The sequence below is a fragment of the Miscanthus floridulus genome, chromosome 12 (genome assembly GCF_019320115.1).
Source record: "Miscanthus floridulus cultivar M001 chromosome 12, ASM1932011v1, whole genome shotgun sequence".
NCBI classification, from domain to species: domain Eukaryota; kingdom Viridiplantae; phylum Streptophyta; class Magnoliopsida; order Poales; family Poaceae; genus Miscanthus; species Miscanthus floridulus.
This window is the reverse complement of record NC_089591.1, coordinates 77304263-77311286: the sequence shown is the minus strand read 5'-3', so window position 1 is coordinate 77311286 and position 7024 is coordinate 77304263. Positions and strand designations below refer to the sequence as shown.

At 54.9% G+C, this 7024-nt stretch overlaps 1 pseudogene; it reads right to left on the bottom strand.

Annotated features, from left to right (window-relative positions):
* Positions 1-1642: 1642 nt before the first annotated feature.
* LOC136497749 (APETALA2-like protein 5) lies at positions 1643-5390 on the bottom strand (annotated as a pseudogene).
* Between the last annotated feature and the right edge of the window lie 1634 nt (positions 5391-7024).

The window sequence follows — 7024 nt, the reverse complement described above, 5'->3', positions numbered from 1 at the left end:
ATGAACGGTCGGCTCATCGGTGCGGGAGATGTCGGGATCAACAAGCAGCTGGTTGCTCCTGTACGTATGATGACGTCCCTATCTACATCTACCCACAGAAATGGCGCACGGACGCGACCAATAACTCCGGACTGGACTCTCGGCCTTGTCTGCCACGCAACCGCGCGTAAGGAATCGATCGAGACAAGTTTGTCCCAGCGATTGCCGGAAGCGCACACACAAACACGGCGCTGAGTTGGAGGGGAAGACGCAGTCACGCTGCGCAGTTGCCCAATGCAAGCATCCCGAACAAGCATGCATGCATTCAGAATTCAGAACGATCGATGGCGCCAGATGGGTTACGTTTCCCCGCCCACGACGCATCTGGTGGTGCCAGCAGCCAGGAACCGGAAGGAACGGAGAGACGAAACGAGAGGTCATCAGGAGGACACGGAAGTGAGTGCGCCGGCAATTACTCCGGTTGCAGCCGGCAGGACTGACGAGGAGCACGGCGTCCATTCATGAATGATGCCTGCGACCTGCGATCCACTGCGAGAAGGAGAAGAAGCATGGGAGGAGTCGAGGAGACGACGAGGGCGGCAGGGCAGCGAACAGATTGGGAGGGACGAGGAGAGCGACAGGGCATCGGAGTAGAGTCCACCACATTAACTGATGACCAAAGGTAGCCAGTTACTGGAATCAGCTTTACCGCGGGGAGGCAGCCTTCGGGCGCGCCTGGTCCAGCCCACTTTTGCAAAAACGAGAGACCCGTCGACACATGCTCCCGCTTTGCTTCCTACTCACCTTGCTAGCTTGCTTGCTGGTGTCTCCTCCACTCTGGCCCCCCCTGGGCTCTCTCGGCCCCCGTCATCTTCTCCCTCAATTATTGCAGTGCCCGAATTAGAAACAAGGAATCCCCTTTCTCCAGCAAAATGTTAGGTCCACTTGGCCGGGGACTGTTCGTTTCTCTGGGAGCCGCGTAGGCAACACATTTTAGACCCACATCCAAGGATATGCGGAAACTATTGCAATGTTAACATCAAGAAAAATATTTATGTGGTGTGCCATTCCTTCTTCAGTTCACTTCTAGCAGTTATGAGCTGTTTGGATGGATGCGGCAGAAGTCTACCATTGTCTAGCCAGTAGCCACGCTTTCATAGTTCCATCCATTCAAGGACAAGAGCAAAAGTGGGGGTTTCGAGCTTACAGTAGGGATTACTGTCAATTGACAGTTACAGACTCGGACAGTTCGTTAGCTTTGCTGTAGTAAGCATTACGCTTCCACATGACAGGAGCCCGCAGTAATCTCAAGATTGCTATCTTATTTCAAGTGATCTCCGATGATTTCTGGGCTGGTTTGGGCTGTTCGCTGGTTGGTTTCTGGGTTGGTTTGGGCTGGCTGATGCTGGTTTATTGTGAGAGAAAAACACTGTTGGCTGACTGATTTAGGGCTGGCTGAAACCAACAAGCGAACATGGTAGATGACAGTTAGTACATAATACTAGGTTTACACGAGCGCGAGATCCACACGTACTGTACCACTCATATTCTAAGACAGTATGTAGCAACTTACCAGACGATGCGGCCGGCAGGCTGTGTCGGCTGACCGGCGTGGTGTGGATGGAGCAAATTTCAGATACAGCGAGGCCATCGTGGAGCAGCGAGTGATGCAACATGAGACCAAACAAAATGAGCTGCGATGTTGACACCCACTGTCATCATTTCATCGGTGCTTGCCAATGGTGAGCGAAAGAAGAAAAAGGCGGCAAAAGGACGCACTGCCTGACGCGACGCCTACTCGCCTACGGCCTACCAATCACGCACTCGTCTTCGTCTCGGGAACTCCTCATTTACAAGTCCATCCATCCTCGGATCATGTCTCACCCAATCAAGAACACAGAACAAGGGAAAAGGGAAAGGGGGGAGAAAAGAATGGCGTCCAGTTTTCTCCGGTAAAATCAAACGTCGCCGTGCAGTGGTGCGAGGAGTCGTTTGCCCTGGGTCAGATCAAATGATCGACCTCTGCCGTAGAAGACGATCGGTGAACGAACGCCCAGTCGTGTCGTGCTTCTTGGTCTGGTCTAGGTGGGCCTGGCCAGCGAATGGAAGCCATTCTTCTGAACCCAGCCCGCCGGGCCTTGCGTCGTAACAACGTGGGGAGGGAATCGTGATGATGCTGCAGCTGCTGAGGTCGCGGCGGTGGTCGGTGGCGGCGGCGGCCAGCTCGTGCCGCCGCCGTGCAGCCTCTGCTGGTGCTGCTGCTGCTGCTGCTGCTGCAGCAGCAGCTGGGGAGGCCAGTGCCCGTTGCCTCCGCCGACGGCGCCGCCGATCGCCAGGGACAGGCCTCCCGCGGTCCCCGGATCGCCGTTGCTCAGGAACTGCCGCAGCAATTTGCATAAAAGAAAACAAAGCGTCAGCCAGTTAGCTCGCGCCGCGCCTACCTAGGGAACACAAGGAACTATCGGGGAACAAAAGGAAATCCGACGCAGATACCCACTTGCGGATGCCTGGGGCTGAACGGCAACGGCAGGTGCTGGGCGACTTGCAATTGCAAGGCAGAAGGAGGAGGAGGCAGCATCTGGGGTTGCTTCGAGCTCGCGTCGAGCTGCCACCCGGTGGTTGAAACGTGACAAGCTTGCTTTATTAGGCAAAATTTTATAAGACACACCTCGTTGATGCGGTGGATACCTTTGCTTTCGTGCTCCGGGGCGCGGCCGTCTGCCAGTCGATGTCGAACGCCATGGGGACGCGCTGGTCCGAGGTCTCGTCGTCGCCACCGCCGCCGCCGCTGTCAAGGCTGCCCCTTTTGTTCCCCGCTGAGCTCCCAAGCGACAGGTCCAGGTTGTGCTCGTCGCCGCCGCCCGTCGCCGCTGCACGGTGAAGCATCGGACCGTCAGAGATGAACAGATATTGCCTGTAGGTCGTTGCAAACTGCGCAGGGATAGACGAACCCGCCGGCTCGAGCTCCTCTGCGTAAATGCTGGGATCGAAGTTTGTCACCGCGTCCTTGCCGTTGCACTTGATGGCCGCGCGGTCGTACGTCCTGCACACCACACACAGAGAGACCACCGGACCCGACAATCCCAGAGACACGGGACATCCATCAGTCAGTTTCGCGGCCCAGGGGTGGCGGAGCTCCGTTCCGAGAAGAAAACGCCTCGCGAGCACACAGTGCGGTCCAATTATTTTACCTGGCGGCTTCCTCCTCGGTGTCGAACAGGCCCAAGTAGACGTACCTGCAGTGACACAGACCGGAAGTGACAGCCATGAATAATGAGGGTGAGACGATGAGAGGCGCAACGACAAAGAAAGAAGAGCTGATGCCGACGCAGGGATGGGGAGGAAAGATGAACTGAGGGGAAGTGGTTGGGGAAGAACCGAAGAAGGAAGGAATCCAAGGCGAGAAGGGAGATGGACGACGGACGGCAGGCATACTTCTTGCCGAGGAACTGGCCCATGCGCGCCTCCCATCTCCCGCACTTGTGGAGCGTCACGCCTCTGTACTTGGAGCTGCCCCGGGGGAACCCCGTGCTCTGCCGCCGGAGCACGTGAACGAACTCCTCCTTGCTCAGGTGGCCCATCTGCTGGTAGACGAAGGAAGACGTGGATTAGATAGACGAGAAAAAAAAACATATCTTCTTGTTGCTACATGCTCCGTAGTATTACAGTAAAATTCACCTGCTTCATGTCGCCTTGGTAATCCTCCAAGCTGAAATTGATGTCGGCCTCCACGCCGCGGAACTTGATCGCCGCCCGATCGTACGCCCTGGGTTTGGTAGGCAAAGCAGACAGTCAGGGATTACAATTTGACGGCGAGCCCCGCTGCTATTGGCGGAGAACTTGGCATGGGAGTCAGTGAAGAGAGCCAATAGGAATCGAAGAAAGAGAGAGGGTTTATTACCGAGCCGCCGCATGAGCGGTGTCAAATCCGCCTGCAAGTTGTCACAAAACCAAGCCAAGCCAAGCCATTTGTGAGTGAGGAATCCATCCTGAACTGAAGACGCCTCGGATTGGGCAGCATCTGCTCTCCCAAGTCCCAAGTATGGATGTGTATGGACAAGATGGACATGAACGAAACTTACCCAAATAGACCTGCTTGCCGCAATCCCTGCATGGCACAAGCACAAGCAGAGAGCATGGGGAGTGAGAGACAGGGAAGAGAGATAGTAGGAGAGAGAGACAGGGGACACACACAGAGACAGAGACAGAGAGAGAGAGAGAGAGAGAGCATGGCATATTGGCATGGTAACAGCTGGTAAGAACAACTTTGATAAGATGTTGCTATGAAAGGCAAAAGCAGCAGAGGCGAGAAATGCCCAAAACAAGAGGAATCCAACCCAATAACGCGCGAACTCCCCCTCCCCCGTCGCGAGCTGCTGCTGGCCTGCTGCTGCTTGCTCCGTCTCTCTCTCCTCGAGCTCCTCGTCGAGAAAGGAAAGGGCGGCGGCAACGGAACTTACCATATGTGCGACTCCCACCGCCCCGTCCGGCGGTAGAACGTGACGCCGCGGTACTGCGAGCTGCGCGACCGCGGCCCGCGCCGGCTCTTCTTGCCACCAGCCGCCGCCGCTGTCGCCGCCGCCCCTGCCGCGGGGCCGCCAGCCGGCGTCGACGCCGTTGCTGGCCCGCCGCGGGCGGTGCGGCCGCGGCGGCCAGGCGGAGCCAGCCCGCGCGCGCGTTCGACGAACCGGGCGCCGCGCCGATGGCGGCCGGGGCCGGGAAGAACTGCCGCGTGACCACGGCGTCCGCGGCTGCAGCGGCGGCTGCGGCGGCGGAGTCGTCGTACGCGTCGTCGGGCATCTCGACTGGCGCGGCTGCCGACGAGGAGGACGCGCCGGAGTCGTCGGCGGACGGCGACGGCGGGGCGGCTTCGGCTGCCGGCGAGTCGTTAAGATCCCACATGGCTGGTCTTCTCTGCTTGGTACGACGACGCTGGTGCGTGTGTGTGTGGTGGTCCACTCTGCCCTCCCTGCCTCCTCGGCTCGATCTCCTTCTTGCCTCGCACTGCCTCGCACTCCAACTCGGGTGATGAATGAGCGAGGGAACAACGAACAAGAGAAGAGAAGGGGAAGGAGAGAATAGTCCTAGCTAGACGCAGAGAGGAGAGCAAGAGGAGGACCCCAGCCAAAAGAGGACAGCAGCCGCTGTTGCCTTGTTGGGGTATGCAAGTACTTTCTCTTTTGCTATCCCCTTGGCAAAGACTCTTCCAACCTAGGAGAGCAGAGGAGGCCAAAAGCATCCGCACCCGCCCGCCGGGTAGGCGGCTACCCTGCTGCCCTGGTGGTAGAGGAGGCGGCGGAGGAGGATTGCGCTGTGCGCCAAGGTTGCCGCGCCTGCAAGTTGCCACCGGTTTCGGGGTCGCAGCATAGCGTGATACTGGCGGGATGCCAGGGCAGAGTGGGAGGAGGGAGAGGCGGGCGCCGCTGAGGTTATAAAAGACGCGCGCCGGGTTTGCTCAGTAGAGCCAGCCAGCCTTGGTTTACTTTTACTTCACCGTCGTGTCGTCTCACTGCCATGGCGGCAGCCGAATCACATGTGCTGACCTGGTCCTGGTGCTGGTGGCTTATCCTATCCATTACCCAACGTATGCGCGGCCCCTTTTCTCCTCGCACCGTCCTCAGGAAGGAGGAGCATCGAGCGCACGGCAATCTTGTTTGCTCTGTCTCGTCGGGACCAATAATGATCCTTTTCCCAGTCCCAGGTAACTAGAACTAGGTTAGTCACGCTAAACAAGTGTGCTAGTACAAACCTCGCTTTTGAAGGTCACATATTTCACGAGCCCGGAAAACGCCAAGGCGGAAACAATCACGTTTCCGGCTACAACGGGGCACGGTCGCTCACTCGCTCGTGACACGTAATTGGACAGGGTGCTGGCTCCTACGAGCACTTCTGTTCCACGGGCCGTATATATATATATATATATATATATATATATATATATATATATAGACACACACACAGAGGGATTGGTTTTAGCGGTGGGACGCGTCTTTTTCCACAGTGGAATTTGTAGGTTTGCAAATGAACACGGCTCGTAGAATAGTCATTTCACGCAGCAGCAGGACTAACCTGAGATTTGAAGAAGCTTATTAACCAGTTTCCTACTGCTGCATGTTTCCTTGAGTACTTGGTGCTTGTTTAGTTCCCAAAAACTTTCTCAAAAAGTGCTACAGGAGCCCTCACATCGAATCTTGCAATACGTGCATGGAGCATTAAATATAGACGAAAAAAACTAATTACACAGTTTGATTGGAAATTGCGAGACGAACGTTTTGAGTCTAATTTGTCCATGATCGAACACTAATTGCCAAATAAAAACGAAAGTATTAAAGTAGCTAAATTTCCTAAAATTCACGAACTAAACACGCACTTGGTCTTTCTTTTCTTCTTACTGCAATCGCATCTTCTTCTTCTTTTTGACCAGGCATACATACATGCATGATCGCCGTGTTGATCGAGAACGGCTGTTTTTTTTCTTTCCATGCACTGTAGTCCTGCTCCTCTAAATTGTCTACGGGAGAAATGTCAACCTCTACCAGGCGGTAGTAGCAACAAGTTAACTTGCCAATTCAGAGAAATTCCCAACGTCGTAAATTGCCAGTTCCATCTGAGACCCCATGAGGGCTTCACTGTAGCAACCACCTTCGCGTCCTTGCTGTCTCCCAGAATTATTGGAACTCTCTGTGCCTCGGTAGTTTAGTTTGAGCCCGGAATCATACGGTGCAACTTGCTTTCATGCCCTACTACTAACCCTTCTTCTCTTGTGATGACGATGGATTATTCAACAAAAGATTAGCATTCTTGTGGAAGGGAACTGAAAATGCAAGTGGGCAACAATGTCTAGTTAAGTCTTTGATGTAAATCACAACCTCCTGCTGCCATAGGACCGCCCTGCCTCAGTACACTCTAGGGATTACTGCCGCTTATTGTCTTGTAATTGTTATCTACTTCTGCTTAATGAATACCGTGTTCGAAAAAAAGCCAGTTAAGTAGCAAAAGGTGATGAGATCAGAAGATTTAGGAAGATTGGACATTCTAAAAATCT